Raw genomic sequence first — 18,303 nt, forward strand, 5'->3', positions numbered from 1 at the left:
AAAAAAAAAAAAAAAAAAAAAAAAATTCATTATATAATTAGGTTAGGTTTAGTTATGCTTGATCAATGAAGAACTCCTGTGTACACTTTAAATTAGCAAAATGCTTAGTAGCTAATACAAAAAGGTCACCAGATCTCTTGCTATCTATCTTGGGACAAAAGTCTTTGGCGACAGCGCATGAACCGATTCTTCTTTGATCTCTCGATATTTGGCTTCCGTGAAAGCTTCCTAACCAGGGTGAGCCCCATATATTTCACTGTATGCGCAGGTTGTAGATCTTATAKGTTGTAGTAAATAAGATCTATATATAATTCGTTATCTTTAAATAATAGTTGCTAAAAATGTTAAAAAAGCAAAGCCTTGAAGCTCTTCTATTTTTCGGTGATTCTTTGCACCTTCTCTATGCAAAACTTCTTTATTCATGAAAAAATTCGGTTTAATCTTCAAACTTTCAAAATCATTTTTATTTTTCCATATATTTTCTGATGATCTTTAATTTATTCATCCACCACCGCTATTCGCCTGCAAAACTCTTCACGAGCAAATTCACCAGAGAAATATAGCGAGTTCATGACTACTCGATAACCGCACAGCAGCCAAAAGCGATAACGCAACACAATATTTTCTGAACCAAACCACAACACAACAGAACGTGCTGACAATAATTTCATACGACACCATTTTCTAAAGCACAGATTAACAACAGCATGATTCAGGCAAAGAAAGGACACTACAAATAATGCAAAATTATTTGCGCTTAGCTTTCAGTGACAGTTCTAACTCAACTCGGAACGAACAGATTTATAATCAAAAAGAAATTATGATCACAAGCAACCACAGCACGTACTCATGACATTATTAYGAGTGTAAATGCACACAAAAACAACAAGCCGAAAATGTCAGATTCACAACTCAAACARCAAGCTTTATGAGCCGAGTACGCTCAGCACACACATACTAATTGTAGGATATCGGTGGACAATCAAAAATGAAAAGCATAAGATTTTTTTTTTTGCTGGCTCACAATAGCTCTCAGTTTTTTCATCGGTTAACGACTTAAGGTTCTTTTTAATAGGCTGTTATTACTATGGCGGCAAGGTTCGGAAAGCAATATCGATGCGTTCGCCAAATCAGAAAAAGTCCCCGGTCAGACAAATAGTTGCCGCTATTTGAATTAAATACATTCCATTTTTAATAAGCCCTAACCTTCTAAAGGCGTGTGTAAAAATTTACCAGTTGTCGCATCATTAGTTTGTARATTATATCGTTTTGAGTGAAGCAACTTTCGTTATTATGAAAAGAATGGATCAAAAGGATTTTGTGCGCTAACTGCACAAGAAAAATAAATCGTTAAAAAGTGTTTTGCTAAGTTTAAAGGAGGCGAAATGAGCACCGAGGACGATAAAGGCCATGGACGGTCTAAAAAGGCGAAAGTATCAAAGAAGTTCACAAATTAGTTTCGGATCATAAAATGAGGTTGTTCGAGAGAGCTGAGATTATATAAATACCAGAGGAACATATTGAGTATATTTTGAAGAATTAATTGGGTATGCGAAAGCTATGTGGAAAGTGGGTGTTGAGCGAGCTCACTTTTCACCAAAAGCAATCAACAAGTAAATGAATCGGAGTAGTGTTTGGCAATATTCAAACATAATAAACGTGRGTTTTTGCATCGATTTGTCACAATRCATAAAATATGGCTTCATCACTTCACTCCAAAGTCCAATCGATTGTCATCCGAGTGGACTRCACACGATGAACCCRCTCCAAACAAAAACGCCAGTCGGCTGGCAAGGTTAGCAAGACCGTATTTTGGGATGAGCTTGGAATAATTTTTATTGTCTTTCTGGAAAAGCGAAGCGAATATTACATTGCGTCTATCATTTGACCGTTTGAAAGACGACAGCGTCGAAAAGTACTGTTTCGCTAAGCCAAGCTCCTTGTCACCAGTCATCGAAAACGATAGCAAAAATCCATGAATTGGTTTTCGAATTGCTTCCGCATCCAACGTATTCGTACGTTCTTAGATCTCAAAAGAATGCTCGCTAGGAAGAAATTTTCTTCCAATGAAGAGATCTTTGTCGAAACTGAGTCATATTTTGAAGCAACTAGCAAAGCGTACCACAAAAATGCTATCGAAAAGTTGGAGGGTCGCTAGAAGCAGTGTATTAGCCTTGAAGGGAACTATGTTGATTAAACAAAAAAAAATAAAAAATTTTCCAAAAAAAAAAAATTTATTTTACTATGGTAGTTCGTGAACTTTTCAATTGACCTATTATGTTATAAACTTAGTCGCACATGAATACGGAACCCCTCTAGCAAAGGTAACGCTCTTTAGTCCGTCAAAATTCCGAAAGGTCAGTCAAGACGTATACGAAAAAGTTACAGTTCTCCAGTTACAAGGTTACATCCTTGTTTGGTTGACAGTTCCTGTGTATAAACAACCATAACCACTAACGCTTCAACCAAGCATGCAACGAACAGTCCGTCAGCATTAATAATTATGACAATAATTAATTATAATAATAGACTTCTGAAATTTGAGAACAAAACGGGGCGTAGATTACACAGTCTGTTGGCAGTCTGTCACATTCAGCTGACACTCCTTGTACATTCATTTACAAAATAATTGTAAACTATCGAATTACCATACTGGCTGCACATTAATAATCGTAACTATCAATCAATAGCCGCAAGTTGACGCTTTGAAATCGTATATTGTTGTCGGAAGCATTGCCGAATTTACACGCAGTGTTGTTTGAGGACATTTTTATACTCTCGCAACAATGTTGCTAAAGAGAGTATTATAGTTTTGTTCACATAACGGTTGTTTGTAAGTCCTAAAACTAAAAGAGTCAGATATAGGGTTATATATACCAAAGTGATCAGGGTGACGAGTAGAGTTGAAATCCGGATGTCTGTCTGTCCGTCCGTCCATCTTTCCGTCCGTCCATCTGTCCGTCCGTCCATCTGTCCGTCTGTCCGTCCGTCCGTGCAAGCTGTAACTTGAGTAAAATTGAGATATCATGATAAAACTTGGTACACGTATTTCTTGGCTTCATAAGAAGGTTAAGTTCGAAGATGGGCAAAATCGGCCCACTGCCACGCCCACAAAATGGCGAAAACCGAAAACCTATAAAGTGTCATAACTAAGCCATAAATAAAGATATTAAAATGAAATTTGGCAAAAAGGATCGCATTAGGGAAGGGCATATTTGGCTGTAATTTTTTGGAAAAGTGGGCGTGGCCCCACCCCCTACTAAGTTTTTTGTACATATCTCGGAAACTGCTACAGCTATGTCAACCAAACTCTATAGAGTCGTTTCCTTCAGGCATTTTCATATACAGCTGAAAAATGGAAGAAATCGGATAATAACCACGCCCACCTCCCATACAAAGGTTATGTTGAAAATCACTAAAAGTGTGTTAACCGACTAACGAAAAACGTCAAAAACACTAAATTTTACGGAAGAAATGGCAGAAGGAAGCTGCACCCAGGCTTTTTTTAAAAATTGAAAATGGGCGTGGCGACGCCCACTTATGGACCAAAAACCATATCTCAGGAACTACTCGACCGATTTCAATAAAATTCGGTATGTAACCTTTTCTTAACACCCTGATGACATGTACGATGATGTATATGGGTGAAATCGGTTCACAACCACGCCTTCTTCCAATATAACGCTATTTGAAATTCCATCTGATGCCTTCTCTGTATAATATGTACATTAGGAACCAATGATGATAGCGGAATAAAACTTTACACAAATACGGTATTTGAGCTGAGGTATCCCTTGTGGAAAAATTGTCGTGATCGGACTATAACTTTTCAACGCAATTAAAATAAATGAAAATACAATTCAATACTCAAACTACTCAAATTGATCTAATCTAATTAATTTACAGCAAAATAAAAAAATATGTAAATGACGGATAATGAAATCTCGATTATCACTTTATCATGCGAGAGTATAAAATGTTCGGTGACAACCGAACTGAGCCCTTCCTTACTTGTATATTTACATAACGTTGCAAACACACGTGCTGAAAAGTAAAATATTTGCTTTACCTTCAAATGAGTGTTAGTGGAAATCATGGCTTCGATGCATGTTTGTGTGTGTTAGTCGCGCAGCCATATGTACCCAAGTCTGTTTGAATTTGTTCCCTTTGAAACTTGAATTTTTGTTTGCCAAGTGCAGGTTTGCATAGCAGACATGTTCAAGTGCTGTTTGAACACAGTTCAAGCTCGATTAGATGCGCAAATATTTAAGAAACGTCTCAAAGTTTTGAGGGCCATCGTTACTGTGGAGTGTAAGTTCATGTGAAAAAGAGTTCAAAGTTTGTGCAATGGAAAATTTGATTAACGTCGGACAGCATTTGGTCTGTGCTGATACTTTTGGTATTTAGTATATACCAAAGCTACTCCTGAAAAATCTCCTCAGAACCTTGGCATGTCAGCTGCATATTCTCTCTGAGAAACTGTGAGCCAGAAATTGTCTGCAGACCTCTTTAACTAAACTTTTCGGTAGTTTGCAGCTCTATAGCGATCTTTGGATTGGGTATACCTTCAGTAGATGATCATTTACGAGAGATAATTTAAAAATCTCCAAATAGCAAGCATTTGTTCCTCAACGGCCGGGTTATCTGACGCAAATGAAGGAAAGAGTTTAATCAGGAAGAAACTGTCATAATTTTTAGACAGCGAACGACATGGTGTAGTAGTTGAATCAATGAAAACTGTCATTAGCGTGTATTCTCGTGTTGTCGTGTTGTTCTCGTTGGAGTATAGGCTGACGTTACCGCCGTTCAAGAATGCAAATTCGTGGTGGGAGAGAGAGACTCCATCGACGAGTCCTGACATTCACCCCGGTGGATGAACGAAGCGAAGTCCTTCAACATATCGCTGATTTACGACTTCTATGTGCGCGTGGAGCACACCTAAGAGAGCTGCCTTCGTCACGATATCAAAATCGTGCTTGGCGACTTTAACAGAATACCTCAGCAGCTGTTGTTGTTGTTGTTGTTGTAACGAATACCTAATCCTAATCTGACCGAGTATCAGATGATTAGGGTCAGTTGGGCATTTAACTTGGTGGCCAGTGTCCCACAGTGTCGGAATTGACCCGGATTTTATCCAACCAAGGGCTGTTATTTCGTAGATCTAACCTCGTATAGATCGGCAAGTCCACCTCATCATCTCTTATTGATCGGCTCAACAAATTTTGGCTAATGTGAAAACTGTATGACGAATAGGTATTGAGGGTACATTATAATTATCGGATCACATCAGAGCAACCTCACTCTTGCTAAACGTCAACAGGTGCAACGGATACCGAACTAAATCCTAAACCCCCAACCGAAGCTAGGTTATTAAAGAATACGAGTGTTAGAAAGTCTGAAGCAGAATTATTTTTCTCATATCTACATGAATGCTAATTGATTGCAGCACTAGAATTTTCATAGCTTTCCGCAATGTCTCCGTTGGAATTTTCATTATTACTAAGTATTTCACACACATACTACCATACACTATATTTATACCCTGATCAGTATATTTTCCATATAAAAGATAGTATATCAAATTTGCCATGAAGTTTGTAACACCGCGAAGGAAACGTCCATGATCCTATGAAGTATAGATCAGCGAGCTGAGCTGAGTGAATTTGGTCATCACCGTCTGTCTCTATACAAGGTGAAACAAAATAAAGAGGACTTAAAAAAAATGGAAAAAATGGTTTTTCGGCAAAATCAATTTATGTTATTCAAAATAGTCTCCTTATGCTTCAGTACAGCTTATTGCACGGTCCAAAAGCATGTCGGACGAGAGTTTTAGTGTGTTAGCCGGTATGGCCGCCAGTATGCCGGTGCAAGCCTTTTGAATGGCCTCTACGTCTGCATAACGCTTTCCTTTCATGGACAAATGCATTTCAGCAAAGGAAGAAGTCGCACGGTGCCATATCAGGTGAATACAGGGAGTGGTTAATGGTTAAAATGTGATTTTTGGTCAAATAATCGTCCTTCGAMTGTTGGATTGTGAGCAATTTTTGGTAGTCAGTTAATTTGTGCGGAACAAACCGTGCACACACTTTTTGTAAGCCCAAATATTCGGTCAAAATGCGATAAACCGATGTTTGACGATGATGATTTCGGCTGACTTTCGATGAATTCACGCACAGTTTCGATGGAATTGTCGGTGATTACGGATTTTGATTGGCCCACATGTTGATCGTCATTCATGTCCTCACGACCACTTTGAAAACGTTGATATTACTCGTGCACTCTGCTACGGGATAGGCAATCATCGCCATAAACTTGTTTCATCAATTGAAACTTTATGGTAAAAGTTTTACCAATTTTAAAACAAAATTTAATGTTGGCTCTTTGTTCGAGATACATTTTCGCACCGACAACACAAACATACTGAGACTTAAAACGCAATAACTTCACTTTCAATCAATGAAATGTCATGAAATTTTCACTAGACAATCGACAAAGATAGCAGATTCTAACACACCAGTCGACATATAGCCACCAGAGGGCGCTAGATTTAAAAAGTCCTGTTTACTGTGCAACCCACCTTGTGTATATGCGAACTAGTCTCTCAGTTTTCAAGATATCAAACTGAAAATTTGCGCTTGTGTTTCGCCTTTCTAGTTTCGCCACCGATATCGGACAAACCGACCAGTCAAAATCATGTCCGTGTATGGAAAACTTTTTTGTTTGTTAAGATATTTTCACAGAGACTTCCATGGACTTTGGTCCAAGGTAGCGCTGCAATTTCAAACAAATTGTGCTGGTCGGAGCGCTATAGCATTTAGCTGTCATTTAAAYTGACAGAGCAAAATCAAGATAGCGCTCTCTTTTATCCTTTTTGTACTGTATGAAATATAMCTGTTTAGGGTATCCGTATTATAGCTAACGTGTTAAAGTGTCTGCTTGTTTTATACTCARTTTCTCCGAAGCACGAGCTGAAAGTGACCGTATATATGTATCGGTATTCGATATGTCTTTATGTACATATGAATGTATGATTGTCAACAGTCATGTTACGCTTGGTAGAAAAGTGATATTCAGGTCTTTTACATCCTCTTTCTGTTGTGGCTATCTTTGTTGGTTTTCTTTCAATGGTGAGCACACTCAACTCTTTTGTTAGACGGACGTTAAGCGAAACGTAATACTTACATAGTTATTTTACGTTTCTGTCTGCATTCGTCTGCCTACGTTTGAGCACCCTCGATACGCACAAGGAATGCACGCGCTGAAAGTATTTTAATAGTCTACGTATATATGTATATATATATATCCATTTGTATTATAACCTAACGACCACACAGCCTTAAGGCTCTTATATATGTAGTACGCTATAACAGGATGTAACGTATTAATACCGTTATAACKAAACGGTTAATTGAATTTGCTCCCTTTAATTAGCAAATGTGAAAATGAATTCGCATTCCATCTTCATAGAATGAGGTCATCATCATAAAAATTTCCAAGCTAAAGTTTTTGATATCATTACTAAGTAATGRCTTACGAGAGCTGACTTGATGACCGAGAAAGGAAGAGATGTGACTACTTGAAACCACGGAAATCTTGTTCCGGTACTACAATAGTCGATTGGAACACTGAATTTGGATTGAGAAACAAAGTCAGGTCTTTTTGTGCAAGAAATTACCGCAAATATGAAGTTCTAAGGAAGCTTGGAGGGGGAGGTCTCAGTCAACTTTTGTTTTAGACAGCCAGATCACTGTGGTGGATTTCAAACAGAAGTGGAAGCCATTAAGTTAGCATCAGATGTACTTTAACGAATTGTGGCCTCTTTTAGAGAGATATTCGTCCATTCCAATAGCATGGCTGCTGTACATGTCTTGAGCTCGCTGAGTTCAAAGCTAGGCATAGTTATTGACTTCGTTACTCTGGCATCAAGCTGTCTCCATATAAAACTCGTTGTTATTGTTGCTGTAGCGGCAAAATTCTGCCCAGTTGACAGTTCTTGGCCTGATAAAAATCCGGGTCCGCTCCGATTGAGTAGACCCGACTGTCGTGTGAACGGACAAACTTGTCTGCGTCGAAAACTGTAAAGCCGATAAGCTTGCTAGAARGGGTAATCCAAATCCCATTAGAATGGAAACAAGCAGGTGTAGGATCTGTGGCTCATCATATGTATGCCAACAACTAGCACTTTTGAAGCGCAAAAGAGCCATGAACTACTAGCTCATAACAAGGTTCGATAGTTCTCGTAACCGGACATTATTCCATTAGCTCACTTTATTTGAGTAGTATTTCTTCAGCAATTTCTTGATTGACTTCAGCTCTAGGAACGCTAACTGAGAGACCAAAGCTAGTTAGCGGAATCCCTTCTCTCCATTGCCTTTGACACACGGTTGATTGGCACTCATTAGTTAGTTGACTGATGAGAGATCAACCGCCGAGGATCTAGCTGCAGTTAGTCACTCTTATAACATTAGAAGACTTTCCAAAAATATTTTAAAATTTTTCTTTCTCACCAAAAATGTAAAAAGTCCGCCATAAATATTCACTCATGGAAGAGGAATTATCTTCATTTGAAGAAAACGGCGTTTGCTTGTCATTCTCATGGAATGCTCAACATTCTGGCGGGCTGGAACTATCAGGTCGCGCTAAGGTAGGCCTTGTGTTAATATCCCTCATAACATTTAGTTTGACAGTTTGATAATTGTAACTCTGTTACTGTTTTACTAACATTATCCGATCTATATAGACAACTTTTGAGAAGCCAGGGCTTATGTTGCCCGTGGACCCGACTCCCGCCGTCGCTTCTTTACTTTTTAAACGTGTTTGGTCAGAATACAGTTTTCAATTTTGCGCTCATTGACCCCATATAAGGGTTTTGTTTGAACCTCTGCCTGAAGTGTAAATTTGACTGTTGTTAAAAGAAAGCTTACTTCTACGATTGATAGGCACTCTTTTATTTGCTTAGTGGAATAAAATAATACATAGTAATACTCTCTAGCTCATCAAAGAACATATGTTCAGTGCACCCAAACTTCAYTGTACTTGTGTTTTAGGACGCCAATCGATAAGTCGTTGTTTACGTAATGTCGGTCACATTCGAAAATCTGTTTCCTCCATATTGAATGTTATTTACGTTGTTACTCACGCTGTGTCGACCTGAGCGCGTGTGCTGTTGATTTAAAAATTTTTGGYACTCAGCGGAGATTTCACCAAATCGAACACCCACACATATGTAATGGAAGTGTGGGTATATGTGTATGTAATTATGCAAATCGTGATGTTAAGCCAAAGAAGTCCACAATACTTACAAGATGAAAACAAAAGGGAGACTCAGCCATATGACAGAAAAGCAATAACAATAGCAACAGTAGTAACAACGATAGCGACATAATTCAACGATTGACAGATCTTGTTAGAAACGGTAAACAAGCGATAGACGCAGGAAATGGCTGTTGCCTGTTGGCCAAGACGGCGCCATTGACRATTGGTTGGTTGCTCATACGCCACGTCAACTGCGGGATTGCACGTTTGCTGAGCGCGCTTAAGATGCTTAGTTACAAATAAATTTGTGTGCAAATTTGCGGCACACAACCTTCGTGTCGTGTACGTGTCTAATTTGATTGTTGATTGCATGATGCTTAAAGTGGCGGTTATTATATAGGTGATGGGCAAATTGAGAGTATTTTCGTTAAGAAAAGAATATTTTATTAAAAATGTGTGTATATAACGTCAAAATTTTTTTATTTTTTTTATTTTATTAAAGCTTACATAATAAACAAATTATTATATAAACTAAAGTACGCAGCGCTAATGTCAAAATATTAACCAAAAATCATTAGTTAAATGCGTTCAAACACCTTGCAAAGCCATTCGTCTTTTAAATTTACAAAAAATTGTTTCACAAAAAATTAACTTGAAAAAACCTGCTTGCAAAGCCACTACTAAAATAGGTAAAATTAAATAAAACTAAAAATTAAAATTTTTTAAATAAAATAAATGAGTTATCAAGAAACTAACTTAAAAATTTTAAAATTTTTCGCTTAAAACTGAATTTTCTCTTTCGCTTTCGATATCAATAAATCATAGCTCTGCTTATCTACACTTAACTTTACTAAAATAACCCAAGGCAAATACTGAATAAATTTTTTTTTTGGCTTCATAATTTATTGCTTTATCATTGCACAGGCAAATTATGCAGGTTTTTTCCTGACATTTTCATTGCCTGCGAATTTGTTTAGCATATCGGTTAGAAAGCGATCTCTCGCATTGCGGGTCATCAATTATCGAGTGTTAAAATTCGGTAATCATTATGAAATATTGCTGTGACACACACAGCGCAATTAAATTGATAAGAACGCATAAAATCAACACTCACGCATATATGCTTGTGTGGGTTTTCATAATTGCTTAAATATGGAAATTTTGCACACAAAGTGGTTAGCATAATTTTTTTGTTGTTGTTTTGGAAATACGTTGATTTTTTGGCAGACCGTTTGTTTTGTTGAAATTTGCCGTGCTCTGCTTAAATTTCGCCGAAAAGGTAGATTAAGCTGTTGAAGGTTTGCGTGTGGATAATTTGATTGATCACATATGCTTTATAGTATATAATCTGACTGTTATATTAGGTTGTCAAMTATCTATCTTCYGCCGTTTTGYTTTTTGARTTTCGCGGCTATGTATACAGCGTTATAGAGMTCGTATCTGGCAATACTATACATCTTTGAAAGGTCTTGAGATAACCTACAAAATGACGCCATACATGATTATTTTGGATATTGTGTCCAACAGTTGTAAACATGGAGTTCACTAACGCCGAAATTCGCGCTGTATTAAAGTTTTCCTTCGTTAAAGGCAAATCCGCTAGAGAAACGTTCCGTGAGATTAATGGTGGTTTGGGGAAGTGTACTCTATCATTTCGAACTGCGGAATGGCTTCGACAATTCAGAGTGGATATAAACCATGGATAAGCCAGTCGACGGAAGACCTGTGACGACGAATACCGATCAAATCATGGAAAACATCGAGTTAGACCGGCATGTGGCATCTCGTGACAACGCCCACAAAATGGGAGTTACTCACCAAACTATTTTAAACCATCTGCAGAAGGCTGGATACACAATACAGCTTAATGTTTGGGTGCCGAATGATTTGACGCAAAAAAACCATCTGAACCGAATAAACGCCTACGATATGCTGCTGAAACGGAACGAACTCGACCCATTATTTGAAGCGCATGGTGACTGGGGATGATAAAAGAATCACATACTCTCAATATCAAGCGAAAACGATTGTGGTCGGAGGCCGGTGAATCGTTCCAAATAGTAGCCAAGCCGGTATCGACAACCAGGAAGGTTTTACTGTGTGTTTCGAGGGATTGGAAGGGAGTCATCCACTATGAGCTGCTCCCATATGGCCAGAGATTTAATTCTACCATCTACTGCCAACAACTGGACCACTTGAAGCAGGCGGTCGATCAGAAGCGTCCAGAATTCGCCAACAGGAAGGGAGTAGTGTTCCACCAGGACAACGCCAGAGCACATACTTCGYTGATGACTCGTCAGAAGCTGCGGGCGCTCGATTGGGAAGTTTTATCGTATCCACCATGTAGTCTGGATATAGCGCCAAGTGATTATCTCCTGTTTCTGTCCATGGCGAATGCCCTTGTTGGTGTAAAGTTGAACTCAAAAGAGACTTGTGAAAAGTGTCTGTCCCAGTTCTTCGCAAATAATGAGGAGGGCTTCTACGAGGGGGGTTCTCTGATGTTGCCGTCTTGATGAAAACAGATTAACGAACGAAACGGCACATAATTGAACTAAATCCGATCACTGTAACACTTTTTATAAAACATTGAATAAAGAGAAAAAAGCTGAAGGGAAGAGTATATCTTTGAATGATTTTGATATTTTTTTCTTTACTCTTCTCGATAGAACTTCCTTTTCTTTCAAATTCAGTGTATAATGCTAGAAAACAATTTTCCCTAGAACTGAAATTCACTTTCTTCTCTGGCTACACTTTTGTATTTATTTCTGAATTCTGGTTCCTTTTACTAAACTACTACTTTCAAAAGCACTGAAGGGGCATACAGTATGTAATTGTTATTCTTCTAAGATGAGTTTGAAATGGAAAAGTACCTGTGATATCTACTTATAAGCCATTGATAAGAGAAACCGCACGAAAGCCGTCAGCTTCAGGTGATATTTTTACATCCTGAACAGCTTATAACATATTAAGTTTGTCACCCAAAGATATAAGTATCTATCTATACATATATATATATAAAAGAAAGTTGTGTTAGTTACACCATTTATAACTCAAGAACGGCTGAACCGATTTGGCTGAAAATTGGTGGGGAGGTAGGGGTAAGGACATAGGATACCTTTTATCTCTTTAAGTAAAAATTTAATACAACTCATCAATACAAAAATTATATTTTAAATCATAAGCATTTGTTCAAAACTCATGTTTGTAGAAATCAATTGGATATATGCGTACAATTTTTAACAGATTCTTCCTCAAAAATAATACAATTGCTAAGTATTTAGAAAAGAAGAAAAGAACTGCAACCAAATACGCAGTGAAATAGATTATAACTGGCTCAGTAATACGTCGTTGAGTATGTATTATACAATGTGCATCCCAAAAAACTGATGTCATAACCTTTTCAGTCGCCTTTTTCGTCTTTCCACGCCTGAGAACCGGTTCATCATGTGCAGTCCTTTAGAATGACTGTCAGTGGGACTGCAGTGGGAAATGATGGAGCAATGTTTCTATCACCGACGCAAAAATTCGCCTTCATTCCGATTAGAGCGCACTTAAACACTTCTCAGAATCAGTTATTCGTTGTTTTTGTTGGATTATGAACTTGTGAGGCAACTACTTTGCTATTTCGCCTGTTTCCAGCTTAGCAAATAACTTTTCAACGGCGGATTTCCCTGAGCCCAATTTCAAAAGTATTTTCCCCAAAAAAGCAAAGCTTTATAAACAGACAACATTGTTTTGTAAACTAACACAAGTTGCTTCACAAAAATGCTGTATCTCATAAACTAAAAGTTATAATCCAACTAATACAAATCATATAGATGGTAGTAGTAGTATTATCTATGTATCCCCCACAGTGAAGCGTGGACGGGTCCTCTAGTAGATATATAAATAATTAGCGTAAGCAAATCTTAAAAGTCCCACAACTAGGGAGAGGCTGGCATCCTGAGGCCAAAGAGATCAGTAGATCTCCTGCGATCAATCAAAGAGCAAAGAATTTGGCAACTGCGCAAATAGCGATGGCGGCTCAGCGTTGGATAAGCTTCGGCGAAGGCAAGCTATCTCAGCATACGGGAGTACCGACCCGCTCCCATTCTAAGGATAGTGATTCTAGGGAGCCTCTCCTATCTCTCCCATCAGCTTTGCAATTACCTGTGATTTCGCTATGGCCCAGCACCCATACCAATCTTATCACAAGGACACTCGATGCTATTTATATCTTTGATCAACCCTGAAAGCCCTGTAAATGAGTTCAAGGCTGGTGTCGCCGCTCTGCTATGTGACTGAATGATCACTCCTTTTCTAAAGGAGGCCGCACTGCCGAGCAGCAAATCTAGTGCTACCTTAATGGTTGCAACCTCAGCCTGCAAGACACTGCAAAAATCAAGAAGTCTGAAACTGGAGTTTATAGAGAGCTCCCGATAGTAAACCCCTCCACCAACCTTYCCCCTAAGCTTTCACTCATCCGTAAAGAAGCACTGCCATTCTCCTCCAACGCCCTTCTTCCCACCCATAGCTCCCTCGTCGGAATATGGACAGAGAAGGAGCAGCCAGATCTCGGTTTGGTGATAATATCCGAGTTCAAAAACAAAACAAAAAAAAAAAAAATTATTTTTGTTAAGCAAAAATTACGAATTTCGAGCTCAGCGAAATTTTATAACAGTCCTTCACGTAAAAGGATATTTACAAAATAATTTTTTTCTTTTCTTTTGTATATATTAATTTTTTTAAATTTTTTTTAATGTGATTTACCGTTTACCTTTATTTAAACATCTGCTTCCCCATGTTTTGATATAACCTTCAAATTGTTGCTATGCACATTTAATCGCTTTAAAGTTGATCATATTATTATTATATTTGCTGTTAATAAGAAATGATTCACTTAAACATACGTATTGGAGTATCTGACAGCCCAGATGAATATTTGTAATTAATTCAACAATAAAAACACCAAAACTTCACACAATAACACGCATCTATATGCCAAATGACCGGCTAAGAAAAGTTCATACGAAATTACAACAATTATTAYACGCTCACTCAATGACAGTTGAATGTGAATTTGTGAATTAAATCAACGAATTCACAACTGTTGTTTGGACGCACCAAAATTATGCACATACAATGGAAATTTTCACTTCAATTCTTCACATTTTGCTCACACACTTTGATTCACCAAAATTTATAACTTTATAAATGCTCAATTTGCGAGGCGTTTATGTATTTTTATTTGAAATAAACGTTTATTTTAKTACGTTTTCGCTGATTTCGCTTGATTTCCGCAACGTAATCGGCGACGTAGTACCGTTAGAAAGGAGGCACAAAGTACGAAGCAYACAAGGCTGCAACCGACGCGGAACTGAAACTAATGTTATTAACCACTTTCGTTACTTCCCTGCTGCAACTCCAATAAAATCGCCACAGACACACAGACAAGCTCACCCACATACATGCACACATGCACATGAAGCGTAAAACAATAACAACGCTTTCTKGCTTATCTGTGCTGTAGCAGCAGCTGTGCAGCTGTTAAATGCTTTGGTGTATGAGTAAGTTAGCAAAAGACAAATAACATTGGCTCACAGTGTTAGTTAACAGTTACCTGTTAGGCAATTTAACAGAACAGCAGTGTTAATAGAATTTTCCGTCAAGTGTGCGATGTTCTGTAAATGAAATTGTGATAAGAAAATTGCTTGAGTTGCAACAACACTGACTGTTAACACACGGAGCTTTTAGCGGTTGTTTCGAATTTTGAAAAAGCTTACGAATTTCAAGTTTTAAGTACATAATTTAGGCTAATAAATTAGCTGGTAAGGCTGAGCTCAGGCTACTACCTGGGTCACAGCTGGCGGATAGTGGACGGCATATGATAAGTAGGTTAGCTGTAAATTGTAATACGCAGGCCCGACTAAGAGCTGCAGTCGAGAAGTGCTAGGCTCAAAACGATTCATGCGCTTAATGAACGTCCGTCGAAGAGGCGAACATATGCCGCCTTAAAATAAGCGTCTACAACCGACACCGGGGTTGCACCGAGAGAGAGAGAGAGACAACAAAGCGACGAGGGAGCAATACAGCGATCAGCTCCAAAAGTGCACAGACGTCGACGAAAACTCTGCGTCRTGCACTTCGCTGATCGGTTTGATATTTATAACGTGAAGTGGGCATATTCGGTTAGTTACGATGTTTTTAACTCCCAGAGAGAACGCTTTTTTTTATTACATTGCAACAAGTTATTGGTTAATTGGAAAGATCGCTGGGCTTGAGGCGTTTGAGCCCTCTTTGTGTTCCATCCCTAGAAGTTAAACTAGGSTACTTCTTTGTTAAAATGCTGTAGTAATCTATATTGTCTATATTATGTTCTGCTACGATTTTTAATATTTTTGCTTTACCGTTGAGTTTACGCCTAGATCTATACCAAGGCGCTTTGACAATTAGTTTAGGTTAAACTGATAGGCCAAAAAGAGACGCATAGACCAGTTTTGATCCTGGTGTTGAGTTCCTAAGTCCAAGAGAAGCACTCATCTTTTAGGATGACACAATCGATACCTCCTCCAGAGTATTAAAACCTGGGGATCCCAGATGCTTACACCGTAGTTTTGCCAATGTGGGAAAAGTGCACAAGAGATGCTTCACTATTTCCCTGGTGAATTGCTCTAAACATTTTCTGCAGTCTTCCCGATTTTTCAGCCCCATTTTGCGGGTGTGTGCCGCCACCAMATTTTGTGTATTTCCAATCTACCSTTTTAYACATGACTTTTGCAGTCTTGTTTATCACGTTTTCGRATGCTAGCTGCACACCATTCTTRTTAATCTCGTCTACTATTTCATTGCCCTCCATGCCTTTGTAGGCTGGMACYCAGTAGTTGCTTACTTTTGKCAACAWTTYCTAATGCTATCCTGCTTCCCAAGATACTTCTGGCCGATGTGCGGTACGAGGTTACTGCCTTGATTTCTGATTGGCTATCTACGTATATGTTGACTCTGGGATTGCCTTCAAGTGCACTAAAGGCCAGATCCGCTACTTTCGCAACAGCAAAAACCTCATCTTGAAATGTACTGGAATTGTTCGGCAAATAAAAAGRTTGCMTTATTCYTAATTCTGAACAGTATATTCCCGCATTAACTCCATCGTCCATTTTCGAGCCATCCGTATAGATGTTTAGAGTGTTGCGCGTAGCGAACTTACCAGCCATCATTTTCTATGYTTACTTTGAACCTTCTTTCCCAGTTGAAAAGTGGGATCATGTAGTCGGTATGGCATCATGTATAAATTCTCCTGCAACCAGTAGTCGTACCGCCGAATTTCCTGCGCAGTTTTCGGCGAAGAKGTCTATAGATAGGCAGGTTTAATACAAGGTCAAGAGCCGCCCTTGGAGTTTTCCTTAAAGCTCCCATTGTGCGCAGCGCAGCGAGCCTCTGCACGCTTTTCAATGGCTTCCAGTAGGTGCCAGGACACGCTTGCGATTCYCAGTTCTGGACTGTATTGAGAATAGTGGTCATAATACTGATGATGGTCTGTAGACATCTACCCATTATTAAGATGTCAATGTCATCCGCATATGCTACTATCTTAGGGGATTTGCCTTCAAAGTTCCTTAGCAGTTTATTTACCACTGCTTTGACAATTAGTCTTATTTTGGATTTGTTGGATGATTAATAAGAATATTATTTTCGATGGATAACACTGATTTGTTCCCAATAAACGATTTAATATTCTTGAGTCACATATATAGATCTTAAAAATAAGGTAAAGAACGGTATTCGTGCTACTTCTGTGGAAATTGGTAAGTGCTGTATCTTGTTGTATGTGAAAAAAATGTCTACAGACTTAGCTTCATTGAATTTTAACTGTAGGACTTTATTTACACCTTTTTGGAGATTCGTAGTTGACTCGTGTTCACTACTATCAACAGCAAGAAACACTCCATCTTCCTCAAATGTACCTGTTCTATAATTACATTCTACTAGTMGGTCTGATGTGCTGGAATTATGGGTTTTCGCTCTATGCTTTTATTGAGACGTTTTATGAGAATTTTTTTCAAAAAGCTTCGTTATTATTGGTAGAAGTGATATGAGCCTGTAAGAAGATACATCATAYCATRGTTTCCCTGGCTTTTGAAYCATTATAACTTCAGCWATTTTCCAATAAGTTGGCACGTTTTTAAAATGAAAAGAGGCGTTACTAATGTTCGTAGTTTTCCTCGGCAGTAATCAGATCGTAACCAGGGAAAACGTTAATACTCTATAGYGTATAAAATAAATGGCCATCATGACGAGTTGAGTCGAGGTGKTTCCTCAGTTTATGTGATGGTTGCCAAATTGCCGATATTGGACCACTAAAGCATATATGTAGCTACCATAAAAACTGACCGATGAAAATAAAATTTTATATGGAAAATTTTTGATTAGTCAAGATATATTCACATGATTCGGCAATGTTTATTTTTCGAAGCAACGATACAATCTCCGATCAAATTGTTCAGTTCCGAACGCTATAGAATATAGCTACCGTATAATTTAACCGATGAAAATCGCGATAAAGGTCTTTTTATATTATTATGTAGTATAAGAAATGCACCTGTGAAGGGCTGGTTGTAGGCAAAGTTAACGACCCCTTTCCTGTTTCTTTTAAAAAAGTTATAATGAAATTTCTTCTCATTACTAAATTTAGTTTTAGAACTAAAACCTACCATCTCAACAAAAGCTTATGGGTTAGTACTAAATTCACTGTGACTAAATRTTAATGAAGTTAGAGAAATAGTTTTATTAATGTAGTATAAAAGACTTCTAAGAGCAACTATGGATTATGAAAATAATGCTACTTTTGAATGCGTATGAAAAAATTTGCTAATTTGCTTAAAATATTTATAAAATTATTCCGACTTTATCGAACAAAGAACGTTATGAAGTTCTCTAATGAAAACTGTCAAATTGTCGCTTATTCAAACGTTTGGGCGTGCACGTCATTGTTTAAAATTGTCGTACGTGGCGTATGAGTGACGTGTGCCGATAATTTGCTAAATGAATAGGAAATTCCATACGAAATAAGCG

This window comes from Bactrocera latifrons, unplaced genomic scaffold, assembly GCF_001853355.1.
Source record: "Bactrocera latifrons isolate USDA-ARS-PBARC rearing strain unplaced genomic scaffold, ASM185335v1 scaffold_254, whole genome shotgun sequence".
NCBI lineage: Eukaryota > Metazoa > Arthropoda > Insecta > Diptera > Tephritidae > Bactrocera > Bactrocera latifrons.